The sequence below is a fragment of the Elephantulus edwardii genome, unplaced genomic scaffold (assembly GCF_000299155.1).
Source record: "Elephantulus edwardii isolate Elephantulus edwardi_28Jun2011 unplaced genomic scaffold, EleEdw1.0 scaffold00089, whole genome shotgun sequence".
In the NCBI taxonomy this organism is placed as follows: Eukaryota; Metazoa; Chordata; class Mammalia; order Macroscelidea; family Macroscelididae; genus Elephantulus; species Elephantulus edwardii.
Window position 1 is genome coordinate 11501402 of NW_006399839.1, and position 17102 is coordinate 11518503.

The 17102-nt window shown below is 45.9% G+C and overlaps 1 protein-coding gene across 1 annotated transcript in view; it reads right to left on the reverse strand.

Moving 5' to 3' along the window:
• TTC28 (tetratricopeptide repeat domain 28) overlaps nucleotides 1-17102 on the reverse strand; it is a 744609-nt gene that overhangs the window by 74518 nt on the left and 652989 nt on the right. The gene's annotated exons all lie outside the window — the stretch shown is intronic.

Genomic DNA, 17102 nt, shown 5'->3' on the forward strand with positions numbered 1-17102 from the left:
CACCAGCTGCCCCGCCTGAGAAAGGGGGGGCAATTTCCTCCCATGCAATTTACTGCCTCTGAAAACTTGCTGGAGGGTCAGCTAGGAGTCAGTTCTGACTCAGAGGTACGTAACAGCCACAATATCTCTATCTCTCTCCCTCTCGCTCTGGTAGCCTAATGGTCGAGAATTTTGCTGTTAACCCAAAGGCACGAGGTGTGAATCCAGCAGTGGCTCTGCAGGAGAAGGATGAGCAATCTCCTCCCAGGCAACTTACAGCCTCTGAGAATCTCCGGACTGATTCCGATTCTATGGCAATAACTTTGATATGGACTCACACATGTTTCCCTAGTTCTTTTTCATTGCATTCCACTATTAGCTCATTTTGTTGACTCCGTTAGAGACAATGGCTTTTTCTTGTACACAGCCAGACCTTTTTTTGTGCTGACTGTAAACTTTCCTAGCTAAAGTTTCAACAGTTAGGAATAAACCACGTCTATAGGTCTTGGGGGGCTCCGGTTGTGTTGTCTGTAGAGATCTGTGCTGCTGACCAAAGTCTACCAGCCGGTTCTCAGAAGAAAGTGGGGCAATCTCTTCTTGTGTGATTTACATCTTTGGAAACCCACTGGAGGATCAGTTATGAGTTGTTTTGATTTGACAATAAGGAATTTGGGGGTGTTTCTTTTTATATGTCTATATTTATATTTATTAAAAGAAATGAAACCTGGGTGCTCTTGGGGCAAGGATGGTGAACCTCTGTATCCCATGTTATTAGGAGGGGCTAGTTCCTGGAAAAAGACATCGTTCTTGGGGATACAGAGGGTTGGCGTAAGAGAGGAAGACCCTCAAGGAGATGGATTGACACAGCGACTGGAATAATGCGTGGAGACTGTGGAGATGGCACTGGAGGGAGCGAGGTTCCAATCTGAGGTACACAGGGTTTCTGTGACTTGGAATCAACTTAATGGCACCTAACACCACTTGGGAGAGGAAGTGGGTGCCATTCACTTAGTCCTTTAATGGGTATCCCCTGGGAGCCATCCTACTCTGGGCACTCTACTGAGCACTATTGCCAGCATGCACCATCAAGTCCATTTTGACTCACAGCAACCCAGTAGAGCAGAGGTGAACTGTTTGCTAGGATTTCCTTAGACCTTTCTGGGTCTTTTCTCATGTGGAGCCACTGATGTATTCAACCTACCCAGCCTTCTGGTTAGCATGCCAGCGCTTAACCATCGTGCCACCAGGCTTCTTCTGTCCTACGTATCTGAGTTGTGGTTGTGTACTACTGAGTCAGAACCAACCCTTAGTTGACCCTCCAGTGGGTTTTCAGAGGCAGTTAATTGCGTGGGAGGAGATTGCTTAACCTCCTGGATTTGAACCACATGCTTTTGGTATTGAAGCACAGTTTCTTACCACTAGGCCACCAGAGCTTCCCAGAGTACATGATGGTAAATCAGACAGACCTAATCCCCACTCTGAGAGAGCCTCCAGTCTAATGGGGAAACACATTACAAAACCAACCTCCACTTAAGTAAACAATATTGCGATTCTGGACAGCAGAAAGGAAACAGCGAGTGCTAAGATAAAAGGGAAAAGTGGAAATCCACAAGAATGAAACCATCTGAAGGGGACAAAGAGCTCTCTTAAGGTCTCTCCACAGAGACCACTCTCCAGCATCATTCGTGAATAAGCCCAAAAGAAAGGAGAGGTGGTTAGGAACGGACATCGAACGGAAAGGAATCAATGCTGGGTACCACTCAGTCTTTCCATTTAATCTTCATCAGGAAAGGCAGTCTCCAACCACCAGGTGATAATCAATATGCGAGGCCGGCAGCTTCAACCTCATTGGTCTAAATGAATCAAAACAGGAACTTACAGTGACGGGAGGGTTACCCGTGACTCGATCCTCTCATGGCTGTGATATGTCAATCCAATGTCTAGTTTTTTTGATGGGAGAAGCGGCTGTGATGTCGCTACTGTGTGCCAGCATCGTCACAATCCTCAATGGGATGTGTCTTTTCTGTGTTGGAAAATCTAACCTCTGCGATGTTAATAAGAAGCTCTGAAGGTGCATGTTGCACCGTTAACCAAAAAGTTCACACGTTTCTGAAGTTTCTATCGCCTGGCGGTTTGTTCCATGAAAGAAAGATGTGCCATCTCCTCTCATTAATGTTTGCAACCCCAAAGACCCAATGGCAAGTTGCTATGAGTTGGCACCCGCTAGACAACATTGAGCTGGAGGGTGACTCTGACTTTGAAGATATTAATAAAGCAGATATTATGAATGGACCTGTAAAGATATGCTTAGCCTCCTTAAGACCTCCACAGGGGTACGGTTCGCATGAGATTTTTGTTGGCCTCTCTGGTAAAAAGCTGGTTGTGGAGTACCATTGTGTTGGAAGCAGCCCATAGCTGACCCTCCACTGGGTTTTCAGAGGCTGTTAATCACACAGGAGGAGATTACCCATCTTTCTCCGGTGAAGCAGCTGGTGGATTTGAGACGCATGCCTTCAGAATTGCAGTATGGTTTCTTACCACTAGAGAATTCCCTCCACCCCCAGGTCTGCTTCTGGCTATCTGACTTGTCATCTACAGACTTGAACCAGTGACCTGTGCAACATCAGTATCTAAAATCTTGTATTTTAGTGGCCCTTGGTTTCCCAACAATGACCTTTGGCCATGCCAGGCTCTAAAACCAGGAGTCTCCAGGGCTTGTGATCCTACTTCTCAACAGTGACCTTAGACATGTCAGCCTCTCAAGCCTGACGCTTTTGAAGCCAGCAGCCTGAGACCCTGCCTGCCTGCCTGACGGTCTACACTCAGCCCCCTCAGATGCAATTCTCTCATGAGGTCTGACCTAAAGAACTGGGACTTGTCAGCCTCTAGCAAGTATGAGGACCGTTTCCTTGAAGTAAGTCTCCTTCCTGCTCTCTTTCTCTCTCGTTGGAGATAGATGGATGGATGGATGGATGGATGGTTGGTTGGAAAGGTTTCACAAGTTTTGCTTCTCTAAAGAACCCAACCTAAGGCATTTGGTACCTAAGAGTGGTTCTAGAGAAACAAAATCTTAAGAAGTGGTTTTCCAAATAGATTCTCAGGTCTGAGCAGTCTTCAAAGCGCTAATGTCTCTACTGCCAGTAACAAATTGTGTTCTGCTAACAGTACGTTAACACAGAACTGCCACAAATGTAAGCAGGGTTTAAGAGGCCATAGCCCTAGGGATATCATTGCCGATGTCAGATGGACCTTGGCTAAAAGTAGAGAGCACCAGAAGGATGTCTATTTGTGTTTTATCAACTATGCAATGACATTTGATTGTGCAGATCAAAACAAACTGTGGCTGACATTGAGGAAAATGGGGATCCCAGAACACCTGTTTGTGCACCTGTGAAATTTATACCTGGAGCAGGAAGCTGCTGTCTGAACAGAGCAAGAGAACTCTGCATGGTTCAAAATCAGGACAAGAGTGTGTCAAGGATGCACTCTCTCTTCAAACCTTTTCAATCAATATGCTAAACAGATTCTTCAGGAGGCGGAGTCTATGAAGAAGAATGTGACATCAGGATTGGAGGAAGACCCATTAACAACCTGCATTATGCAGATGACACAACCTTGCTTGTCAAAACTGAGGAGGACTTGAAACATTTGCTGCATGAATTGCATCTCAATATCAACAAAAGAAAGATCCTTTCCACTGGGCCAATAGGTAGCATCATGATAGATGGAGAAAAGATTGAAGTTATTAGCAATTTCATATTGCTCAGATCTACAATGAACACTCTTAGCACCAGAAGTCAAAAGATGAGCAGCATTGGGAAAACCTCTCTAGAGTGCTAAAGGGTAACAATGTGTGCCCGATCCAGGCCATGGACTTCACAACTGCTCGCTATGCGTCTGAGAGCTGGACAATGAATAAAGATGATGGAAGAAGGATCCTTTGAGTTGAGGTGCTAGGAAAGAGTATTGAACATACCATGGACTGCCAAGAGAATAAACAGCTCCATGCTGGAGAAGGCGAAACCAGCTTGCTCCTTAAAAGCAAGGATTTTGAAACTTTACCTCACATATTCTAGGCATGTTGCCAGGAAGGAGCAGTCCTTAGACAAAAACATCATACTTGGAAAGGTAGAGAGGTCAGCACAGAAGAGAAAGACCCTGGAAGAGATGGATTGATACACTGACAGCTAAAATGGGTCAGGTGTCTCGGAGATGGTAAGACTGGTTTAGGACAAGGCAAGGTTCAGAGCTACTGTTCACAGGGTCACTATGAGTCATCGTCAACATGACAACACATAACAATAACAACAACTGAAAAGAAAGAAATACAGATTTTGCTGCTATTTGCTAACTGCAGGGTGGGGGTCCTGGCCCTTTTAAAAGCAGGGGGGATATCTTCAAGACTGACAGAAAGTGCACTGCCATCTTCTGATGTCTCTAATTAATGGGGGAAACATGCTCAGGAATAAGCAGAAGGACAAGTTTATGACGCCAACGTTGTTTCCATCAGCCAGGACATTTTCAGGAGTGACAGATCCTTAAATCAACGCTGCCTCTCCCTGCTGCAGAGCAGAGACTTCCCATTGCATTAGCATAAGTCTATCAAGAGCCAGGAAAGAGCAGCTCATTACTCCTGAAGCCTTAAGGGGCCTAAGGTGTAAGGGGATCCTAAGAGCTTCCGGCTTAGGGGTCGGGTTTTGTCACATGGAGGTCCGCTCATCTGTCAACAACCTGGCTCTGGGTCAGCCCGCCTCTTGGAATAACCAGGAAACTTGGTCTTCATACTTCAAAGGGATGAAAAGGGAGTAAAAAGAAGTAAAACAGCCAAGAGGACCTGAGAAGCTTCAGTTTGGAAGAGGTGGGTGAGAAGCAATCTGAGAACATGGAAGAGATCTTGCCCAGCCCGCAGGGGTACATGCTGGGTCCAGAGGAGGGGGAGAGAGAGATAAAGAAAAATGGTCATGGAGAGTGCATGCCGAGCGAAGCCCTTTCTCTTCCCTGCAGGTCTCTGAGGCGGTGGTATAAAGCAGAGGTTCCCTAAATACTCATTCTCCTTTCTCTTGAAGGAGCTCTGATGGTGCAGTGGTTAAGTGCTCAGCAGCTAACTAAAAGATGAACAGTTCAAATCCACCAGGTGCTAAGCTGGAGAAAGGTCTGATTCGGTAAAGACCTACAGTCTTTCTATAAGCCAGAATCTGCTCAATTAAATGGTTTTGATTTCAGTTCTCTCTGTGGGAAGAATGTACCCCCTGCCCCTTTTGATGCCAGGTTTAGGACGTGACTTCCCTTAGCCAACAGCACATGTGTGGATGAGTGTTGAGCAGAGTTACGCCTCTGCTATGCCCAGTGGCTTTACTTGGCCTCGTGGGATCCTGATTTTGGCCTGTGAGAAGGGCCTCTCTGGGCGCTTCTGGACACAGGAAAAAGCTGGCAGGGGAAAGCAGACCCACCCAAGTGGCATGCTGACCCAGAACAATACGTGATGGTTCGAAGCACCTGAGATTCCGTCGTGCTGGGGCACGTCAGCAGAAACCTGACTGCTTGGGGAGTTGTGGTTTCGGACACAGTAAATGTGCTCCTTGTAGGACGGCACCCCTGTAGGATCCCCTTAATGCTGTGCTCAAGCTACAGATGCACAAACAGGAGGGAAAACAATGTCTGTTTTAGCCAGCCAAGAGGGACTGGGTCGCTATACTTGGGCTGTTTATCCAGAGGAAGATAACTCCAGAGTCGTATATTAAACGTCTTTACTATTGATTGTTGAATAAAGCTGTATACAATCAATCAGGCAGAAAAAGCAGCAGGATTTCACTGGGCCAGGGGTCAGGCTCGGTACAGTCGGGGATATTGAGATTTGATTAGTTCAAAGAAAGCTCGAGATTTGATTAGTTCAGAGAAAGCTCGAGAAGCGGTTGGGGGCGATACCAGCCAGCAGTTGCTATGGAGGCAAGAAGCAAGCTGTGAAGTCTGTGTAGAGTTCCTGCCCCTCCTCTCCACTGCCTTTGTTCTAGAAGGAAAGTCCACCCAAGCTCAGGGACCATGGATGAAGGGTCTGGAACAACAACAAGAAAAGAAGGCTGGTCTGATGCCCAACAGTGCCCCTGCCAGGTCCTCACGGCATTCCACAGGCTAATGCCACTGTGTGGCACAGGTGCAGAAGTGCTGGCCCTGGGCCAATCCCTGTCCCAGGCCCTACTCCAAGCTCACGCCTCTGTGCCCATTCGAATCCACTAGCAGCTCCAAGGGGGAAAGATGCACAGGCTCCTACTGTGGGCTCTGCAGCCTTGTAAACCCAATGGAGTGTCAGCAACGGCTGCAACTCTATGGCAATGAGCTTGAGCTTGACCCCGACACAGGAATCTCTGTGTGGTACAACCTGTTAAGCCCTGGATGGTTCATACCCACTCACAGACACCTCCGAAGATAAAGTGGTGACCTGGGTGGAAAAGGTGACAACCTAGAAGATTCCACTCTGCACACCTGGGGTTGCTGGGAGTCGGTATCCATTGACAGCACCCATCACCTCAACTTGCAGAAGGACAGTGGGTGACAGCTTTCCTGGCATCACAACTGTCTGCTTTTTGTCTTTAGACTGATGGTACCATCCACCAGATTCTGGCTTCCATGCACAGTGGGAAACGTGAAAAAATGACACCCCAAACCAAGCCTGTGGCCGGTGAACTGATTTCAGCTCCCAGCAGTCCGACACGATGGAGGAGAACTACCCGTGGGGTTTCTGTGGCTGTTATTTCTACATGAGCAGCTTGCCATGTTTTCTTCCTGCAGAGCAGCTGGTGGGCTTGAATGGCCAGCATTTCAGTTAGCTTCTTAACTGAGCTGTTTTAAGCTGCTGTTTTTAAAGACGTTCATGAGACATACAAAAGGGGATTTGACTGAGGCTATCTGAGAGGTCTTAGAAGAAGGCAAACTACCAGGATTCTTGTTGCTAAGCTGTTGATTTACACTAAGAAGCTTACTGAAGCCTTCTGAATGTGTTCGGTGCTTAGCTTTTTGGAAGGAATCCACGTTCAGGAATCAGCAGCCCACGGTGGAGTCTGCAGTGGACCCCACCCACTCCGGTAGTAGTGTTGGTCGGTGCCCATCCCTGCTTCACCACCTTTGTTTTTCCTCCTCAGACAGACAGAGCTGAGCCTGAGGGACTTGCTCTGTAGACAGCTTCTTTTGAGTCGAGCTGAAGGTCATGCCAAGATGGGACAAGTGAAGACTCAATCAGAAGAACCGTGCCTTGGAGTTGCTGCGCCAGTACTATCAGGACACCCACCACTGCCTAGTAAGTTCTGTCTCACAGCAGCCCTCTATCGGAGGCCGACCATCCTTCTTCCTCAGAGGGGCTGGTGGATTTGAACTGCTGAACTTTTAGTTAGCAGATTGATCCACAACACACTATGCAATCATGGCTCCCAGAAGACCACAATCCCTGCTTCTCACAACCACTCAGCATTTTCCGGGAGCCGCTGGCTCTTTGTCGTTGACTCCTGAGGAACATAGTTGTGCTTAAATACCTCTTCTCTCTTTACCTTTCAGGGCGCAGCCCTGGCAGTCTCTTGAACTACTACCTTGCCCCTATGGAGGCAAAGCGAGATGCTGCCTCTTTGTTCAGACCTTATCAGGCCCCTTCCACATGCAGGGTTAATGATTTATGTGCTTGCTGCACGCTGCACACTGGGAGAGGCAGTGAGGCCAAGAACTCCCGCTATCCTTCATGCGCACGTCTCCAGCCTCGCCATCAGCCCTGGCACAGACTACATGCTCATCCAAGATTTTCAGAATCATCCTACTCTAATTTAGAATGAAACTGGAAGCTCTTTCAATTAAAGCACAAACTTCAATGCCAAAACAACAAGAACAAAAAAAAAAAAAACCCAACAAAAACTGCAGCCACTTTTACTCCCAAAGTTGTGAAAAGATAGAAGAAAAGAAATACTTGACTTGCAAAAGTAAACCTACTGCTTTAGAGTAAGATATGAGGGATCTCTTCCTCTCCTGCGCTGTCTGTCACCCTTCTGAGCATGATGTCCTTCTCCAAGGATTGGCCCCTCCTGGCCACGTGCCCAAAGTATGGGAGACAGATCTTCAAAATCCTAGCCTCTAAGGAGAAACTTGGTTTCACCCTCTCCAAGACAGACCTATTTGTTTTCTTCACAGTCTACAGTGTATTCAAGACTCTTCTCCAGCAGCACAATTTGAAGGCATCAATTCTGTCATCCTTAGTCATTAATCAGCGCTCTGGTGTATATTAAGTAATTGCAAAGACCATGGCCTGGATTAGTCAAACCTTAGTCTCTAGACTCACATCCTTGCTTTTCAGTACTCTAGACTTAGTCAATTTTTATTATTTTATGAAGCATCTACAAGACTGCAATCCAACACAAAAATCAGAACACTGGAAGTAATGTACTCATGCAACTGGAGGGCGGTGGTGACTCAGTGGGAGAGCTCTGCCCTGCCAAGTAGGAGACCCAGGTGTGATTCCCAGCCAGTACACTTCAAGTGCAGCCACCACTCATGTCAGTGGAGGCTTGCATGTTACAACACCAGACAGGTTTCATTAGGCACAGATAGCCTAGGACCAAAAGGCCTGGTAACCTCTTTCTCAAATTCAGTCATGCAAATGGATTGAAATATTCTGACCCCACTGTGTAGCAGGCCATTGTACACTGAATTAACTCGGCAGCAGCTAAGAGTAACCACTAAGAGCATCCTCAACCTCCCTAGTTCAAAGTAAGCACCTCAGTCCCGTAGTCCCCACTCCCAGGCTGAGCCTCCTCTGTGTGTTCGTCTCTCTCTTTCCTCCTCAGGAGTCTCTGGTGATGCAGCCTGTAGGGAGCTGAGATACTAACTGAAGCTCCATGTCTCTCTGATGGTTCAAATCCACCGGTGGCTCCATGGAGGAAGATGGGCAATCTCCTCCTGTGCAGTTTACAATCTCAGAAACCCATTGGGGGCGGGGGGGGGTTGTCAATTAGGAGCTGGTTCTGACTCTATGGCAAGGAGTTCTTTTAGTATCTCTATTTCTTGGTGCATATTTTTATTTTAGTTGTTTTAATTTTAATCAAAAGATGTCCAGGAGCCCTGGTGGTGCAAGAGTTAAGTGCTCACCTGCTAATCAGAATGATGGTGACTGGAGCTCACCAAGCAGTCTGTGGAGAAAAGACTTAATAACCTGCTCCTGCGGGGGAGTCAGCGTGGGAGACCCTCTGGGCCACCGTGGCTCTATCACATACTGTATCAGTTAGATTTGACTTGATGGTAGCCCCCTCTCCCCTGCTCTATGTCATGCTACAGGTGGTATTTGGGGACCTACTTCTTTATGTTATATTTCTAAGATTTATTTTGGGTTCACAATGCTTCGTCCATTTAGATGACTGCATAATATTCCATTTTGTGAATAAGTCATTTACTCATCCTCTCTCTCACTGATGGCAAAGAGCTGTTTCTAGGTCTTTGTTATGGTTTACTATACAATTCTGAACAGTGTTATCCATGCATAAAAATTGCTGAGATATTACATTTACCATAGAACAGACCTTGCTCAAAGAGCATGTGAATAATCAGTTTTCAGTGGTAATGGTCAACCTTGTGAAATGGCTCTATCAGTTCACTCTCCCACCAGCCACATATAAGATAGCCTATAGATTCATATCTCTTGCAATACTTATATTGTTAGTATTAATAACAAGTATTTACCATTGAAGTCAGTCTAGAACCAAAATAAGGCAATCCTTGGCACTCACAGTCAAGAATTCAAAAACATATTGCATTGGGCCAGGGACTTTTCTAAGGTGTTAAGAAGCGATGATGTCAGCTTAAAGACTAAGGTGAATCTGATTTAAGCCATGGTCTGTAAGAGGGACAATGATTAAGGATGACAAAAAAGAACGGATGCCTTTGAGCTGTCATGTTTGAGAACAGTACTGGCTATCCCATGGGCTGGCAAAAGAACAAACAAATAAGTCTGTCTTGGAGGAAGTGTAACCAGGGCACTCCTTTGCAGCAAGGATGGTGAAGCTTTGTCTCACATTTTTTTTGGCATGTTGTTAGGAGAAGCCAGTATTTAGGAAAGGATATCGTGTTTGGGAGCGTCAGCAAAGACAAGAAGACCCTTATCCAGATGGACTGACACACTAACTGCAGCAATGGGCTCAAGTCTATGAGACGATGAGGGCGGCAGAGGACAGGACAAGGTCCATTGTTCACAGGGTTACTGTGAGTTATGGTCAACCGGATAGTACCTAAAAACAACAACAATCAGTGTTTCAAAAGAAGAACCTGTATCTAAGTACAAAATAACTCTCCCTGTAAAAAAAACAAAAAAAAAAAATACAATGCTACAAGAAGTAGTAAAGAAAAAAAACCCACAACACAAAAAAACCCCAAAACCCAACAAAAATGCTTAGCAGGTATGGCTGGCTCAAGGTGTGATAGTCATGTAAATGAAGGAGTATTTCCCCCGAGAAAGGGCGGCCTATGACTGAAGTCTCTTCAGGACCTGTGCGGAGAATCCGTCTGTAGGTGACTGAGGAGGGGCTACCACCCACCCACCCGCCAGCCCGGCAAAGCCCCTCGAAGTGCCAACTGCACACTCCCAGGTGACAGGGCACAAGCTGTCTACTGCCAGAATGACTCCAAATCAGAGTTAAAAGCTGAAGACATGTTTTAAAATTCCTAGTATCTCATCTTCCTGATAGGAGGTTCATGTGCTACCGTGGTTTCAACCATCCCTCTTTTGATCTGGGAGGAAGACAGTTTATGGAACACAGTGCTGCTGGAAGGCACTGGGGCTGCGAACCTGCATCTGACCCCGTCCTTCAGCTCACTGCACCGTCACATCAGCTCCAAACGATGAATCAAGCTCAGTACTCCCTTACTTAACACGTGATGGTGCGACATGAAGACTACCCCGCGCCTCCCTGGCTTTCACTGGTAAAAACGAATTGATGCTGTGCTTGTAGTTCTCCTCCTGTCCCGTTTCTTCTCTTTTTTGCACGCCGCAGAGCAAGACCACACAGCCTGTCCTGACCCTCACTGGCCCTGGAACACAAGAGCGTTAGTTTTGACCAGCTGTGTGAGCTCGCACAGCTGGCCGTGGTGCCTCTGCTGGTTACTAGAAACAGCTCAGTGGGTGCAACGCACTTCAAGTGCGCCCTGGGCCCGTGCCACACCTGCCGCAGGAGGAAGCGAAGGGATTGGACATTTTCAATTAATATTTGATCAAGGGCACTTTTTTAATTCAAAATGCATTTTCACAAAATCCCTTCTATCCTTTCAGCAGCAAGGTGCTATTTAGCAAAACCAGTACAGGCCCATATGGCCACCACAGCTGGCTAGGAACCGCTGGATGAAGGTGGTTCCCAAGGCAGGGAGACTCGATTTTCAGTCCCAGAGCATATTGTACACCCACAACAGAAAGAGAATCAGTAAACTAGGTTGGCAGGCACAGGTATCTCCAGGTGACTAGATTTCCAGTTTTCTGACATCTCGCTAAGAGACAGGGTGCTCTGGGGGTGGAGTCTGTAGACAGCTGTGCTGCTAATCCAAAGGTCATGCCTCTCTGGTGGTTCGAATCCAGCAGTGGAACCAGAGCGGGGGAAATGGGACAATCTCCTCCTGTGTGATTTACAGCCTTGGAAACCCACTAGACGGTCAGTTACAGTCGATGGCAATGAGTCAGGTGAACTAGCATAGCAAGTGCTCTTGGTGGGAACCCCTACTGAGCCCAGTGAGTGGGCAAACTGGGAAGACTGGGCCAAAGAGCCATCCCTTCCTCTTTATGTGAACATTCATCTAGACTTGAAAACTGGGATCAATTCAAGTCTCCGTCATTTGAAGATACGGGTTGAGCGCTACCAACGGGGCATTTGGACTAAGAAGACCTGGGGGTTGCTGTAAGCGGGATGGCCAGGAGGGGAGCATCTTCGCCCACGCAGAGGTTTCGAACAGCAGAGAGCCCCCACTGGCTGACTTTATGATAGATACCATCTCACTCCCAGCTTTGGACTTAGATATTTGAAAACTTGCCTGTAAGCAAAGCCTCAGAGGCTTCTTGGGAGCCACCTGGACTACCCAAGCTCACTCAGGGTTAAGCTGCACAAACGGGAAGGCTGGTCTACTGAGTGCATTTTCTACCTGTGAGTCAACTGGCATTTGAAACCAAAATATAACCAGAAAGGCTGACCGGGAAGAAGGGGACTTGAACACAGGAAGGCAGGAGAATGATGGAAGAGGTCATCTCATCCAGGGTGATTTAAGGACATGCACACACAGCCTTCATGTCGTTTGTTTCTTGTCACATCTCAGGTCTTAAATATCCCCTCACTTCTTCAATGAGATGGAAAAGGAAATCTTCAATTTCACTTGGAATAGAAAAAGGCTCCGAATAAGCAAAGCACTCCTTAAAAAGAGAAACAAGACGTTTCACTCCTGATTTCAAATCCTATTACACTGCTGTGGTGGTCAACACAGCGTGGTACTGTGGTACAATGACAGACTAGATCAATGGAGTAGAATTCAGAACCCAGAAATCAGCCCATCTACATATGGTCAACAGATTTTTGACAAGGAGATGGAATCAGTTAATTGGAGAAACGACAGCCTTTTTAACCAATTATGTTGGCAAAATTGGAAAACCAGCTGCAGAAAAACTCAAGCAAGATCCAGACCTCACTCCATATAAAAAAACCAACTCAAAGTGGATCAAGGACCTAGGATTAAAACCAAGGACTATAAATTTCATTAGAGAAAAGCTTGGAAGAACCCTAGAAGCCTTAATCCACAACATAAACAGTCTTCCAAGCATCCTGAAAAACCTATAACCAGGAGAGGATAAAATAGATGAAAAGGACCGTCTCAGAATCAAAACCCTATGCACATCCAAAAACTTCTCCAACATGGTAAAAAGGGAAGCCACAGACTGGGGGAAAATATCTGGTAATGACAAGTCAGATAAGGGACTTATATCTAGAATTTATGAAATACTCAAGCACCACAAGATAAACAACCCAACTGATAAATGGGCACAGAATATGAACAGATACTTCACCAAAGAAGATATTCAGATGGCAACAAACACATAAAGAAAGGTTCAAAATCTCTAGCTCTAAGAGAGGTGCAAATCAAAACAACTATGAAATATCATCTTACCCCAGTAAGAATAGCAAAATTTAACAGAACAGCAAACAATAAATGCTGGCGAGGTTGCAGAGAAACTGGAACCCTTAGTCACTGTTGGTAAGAGTGTAAAATAGTACAACCACTATGGAAGGTACTATGGCACTTTCTCAAAAAGTTGTAAATAGAAGTACCATTTGACCCAGCAATTCCACTACTGGGAATATACCCTAAAGAAACCATAACTACCACCCAAGCAGATGCATGCACATCCATGTTTATTGCGGCTTTGTTCACAACAGCAAGGAGTTGGAAACAACCTAAGTGCCCATCAACAAACAAATGCATAGAGAAGCTGCGGTACATTCACACAATGGAATATTATGTTGCAATGAAAAACAAGGAACTCATGAATTATTAGACAAAATGAGTGACCTTGGAGAACAATATGCTGAGTGAAATATCTCAGTCACAAAAGACAAATACTGCATAATGCTACTGTTATAAAATAGGACTGATATGGGGCTGGGTAGGACTGATATGGGGCTGGGTGGAAAGTAAGAAAAGAGGGGATAAATAACGTACATGGCATTGAAACAGATGAGGGAGAGAACTGTATAAAAGGAATATTTAATTAGGCATTATTGGCATGACTAGAATCCAGAATAAGAGCTGCATAGTAAAGTGGTCTGGGGTGGGGGGAACACACTGTGTAATAATGAAAGAACTTTTTTCCCCCAAAAGAAAAAAGCACCTGGGGTGGGGGCAGGGAGGAAAATGTGCAACAATGAACAATTGGAAATCCAAGTTATTTATAAACTTTCATTAAAATCTCAATTAAACAAACAAAAAAACCCAAAAAAACAAATTATTGGTTTACATACATATAATGATTTGTTCCATTCATTCACATTGCTTTTATACTTTGTCCTCTCCCTTCACCAAATTCAGTGACTCTGTGATTTTCCACCTTCTCCTCATTCTCAGCTCATCTGTCCCCTACTCTTCTCCCTCTTTTAATTTCTTGATTGCTGTTGTGATGGCTGTTGATTACAGATTCAAGCAAAATAAAATTGTTACCAAACTAAAAAAAAAAATCTCAATTAAAAAAATATCCCCTCACATCTTGCTTATGTTGTCAGAAGGGACCAGTCTTTGGAAAAAGACATCATGCTTGGAAAAGTGGAGGAAGTGAGAGGAAGATTCTCAACCACATGGAGTGGCAGAGTGTCGGCAGCAATAGGCTTGTGCATGGTGGAGACCATAACAGTGCAGGATGGTTACCTGTTGCTCACAGCGTGACTAGGAGTCGGAATCATCACAACAACAACAACAATAACACATGGAAAGACTTCTCAACTTCCTGTAAAGGTTTCCCTGTTCCCCATCCTGTTTATAACATTCTCATTGAAAAGAAAAAAATTAGCAAACCTCTCAAGCCCACGGCCGTAGAGTTGATTCCAACACACAGTGAGCCTTCCTTGCGTTTCCTGGCTGTCAGTCTTGATGGGAAGAGATTGCTATTTTTCTCCACCGAATGACTAATGGATTTGAACCATCAACCTTTTCACCAGCAGCCTGACAAGTTACACACTCTCCCACCTGTGTTTCTTACACCCCGAGTTTTTGTTTATGTATCTATTGTATTACAGTTTTTACAAAAATATTGGGCAGACTCTGCTGACTTTCAGCATGGGGTGTTGGTCTTGCCCACACCTCCAACCCCAATCTCTAGCAAAAGGCCTTATTTGTAGCTGACACTCAAACACCAATGGGGAGGAGGGAAGGATGAGAGGACATGATGGCCGTATGCCCAGCACAGCAACAGTGCTGCTGGTGAAAACACTTCACCAAGACACTGCTCACATCCACTTTGCCTTTTTTTGTGGGTCCACAGTTGGCCAACCATCACTATCTAATGCCTGGTAGGGCAGCTCTGGGGGCTTAGTGGTTAGAAGTTGCACTGTCAACCCAAAGCCATGGGGTTCAAATACACCAGCTGCTCCATGGGGAAAAAAATGAGCAATCTCCTCCTGCGCGATTAACTGTTTCTGAAAACCCACTGGAGGGTCAGCTATGGATTGGTTCTGACTCGACGGTACACAACAAAAAGGACACATTCTAACTACACTGGCCTGGGTGCTTTTCTGTCTCTTGGAATTTCATTACAAACTTCTCTCTAATCTACTTTCTTTCCCCGTGCCGTAATCTACTTTGAGGGAGGTCTGGTAGACTCGTGTCAAGAAGCTGCAATACAGTCCCAAAGGTACGTAGTTCAAGTCCACCGGCTGCTCTGTGGGAGAAGGATGGGCGGTCTCCTCCTGTGTGATTAACTGCCTCTGAAAACCTGCAGGAGGGTCAGCTATGAGTCGGTTATAACTCTACGGTACCCAACAACAACAGCATCAATCTCCTTTATCATCGTGTATCCTTCTAATCGTAGAGGGAACACATACAATTTCCTGTGCTGACACAGTGCTGAGCTCCCATTAGTGCCATCCCACCACCTGCGGTTAAGAGTGAAGAAGATCCAGGATGCTCAGGAGTCACTGGAGAAATAAAACCAGAACGCGTGCGTGTGGCTGGTGCTGGCTCATTCTTCAGGAAAACAGAAGCTGGGGATGACATTCTTAACATGCGCTGGTCAGTCTCACAAAATATGATATTAATTTTGATAATTAAAAACAGAACAAGTGCTGGCCTGGCCATCTGCATGAGTTCCGGATGTGGGCTCTGTCACTAACGTGGCTGTTGGTTGGTAAGTCCCAAGCCAGCACTAGCTCTCATTAAATGAGGGGTGAGGTGGCATGACCACTGCGGACCCTTTCAATCTTGGCCTCATATGATTTGATGATGATTTTTCACCCAAGGACCCCTTCCTGATTTCACAGAGATGGACTCAAACAGTGATAGCAACAGCTTGAGCAAAGGAGGAGACTGAGGTCGGTACAGAACACCACAGGTCAAAGGCATCAATTCTTCTGTCATCTCTATTCATTGCCCAGCTCTCGGATGCAGAATGAGTGATCAGAAAGACCATGGCCTGAATCACATGCGCCGTAGTCCTCACACTGACACCACTGCTCCTCAGTAGTTTGGTCACCTGACACCTAATGTTTCCTTCTTTGCTCATCAAGCTGTTCATATGACCTACTGTTCATCGGATGGCTCAACACAGGAACTGAACTAAAAAACCCCTAATGACAACAGCAACAACGACAACACACAAAGCCTTCTCAGCTCCAAAGTGGAGGTCAGCTGCTGGCAGGGCCTCCACACCCGCAGGAGTCAGGGTTTAGTATTCTCTAAAGAAACTACAGGGACCCCTCAGGTTTGCGAGGATCACGGACAGTGACATCCAGAAGACAGCAGACATTCTCAGAGCCTGACATCAGCTAATACAACACAGTCTGTGACCAACAGGGCTTCTTCAACTGAAGCTTCTTCACCACCAAGTAGATGACGGAGTGTAGGGAAGTCTGCTTATGCCCAAGTGACCCTCATTTCTTGATTTTCCCAGACTCAGAACCTTTGCAGAAACCATTTCCTATCTGTGAAAGAGCCTATATTATGATAAAACACACTGTTTTCTTAAGTTTCTAATGGTTGTAAAAAGATGCTTCCATCTTTATTCACAATATTTGGGGGTTCAAATTCCTCCCACTCATCCCCAGTCCTAGTGCCCACCTCTGTCCCTGGACACTGTCACCAGTGCTTAGCAGGCCTTTTGGCTTCAGTATAGACTCACAGTGAATCTGCTTATAACCAAAAAACCCCTGACCTTGATCATAATTAATTGCTGTGTTCAAGGCCAAATGATGCTTCTGTTTAAAAGTCTGTGAACCTTTAGTGAACGGGTAAATTTGATGAGGCCCTTGCTTCCTTGTCTGATGGAAAATGACCAGGAAGCATGAACACAGCCCACTAAGGGCCTTGCTCTCCAGGGACACACATCTCTTTTGGCTGCCTGGGTAGACTGAGCATTGAAGTGAACA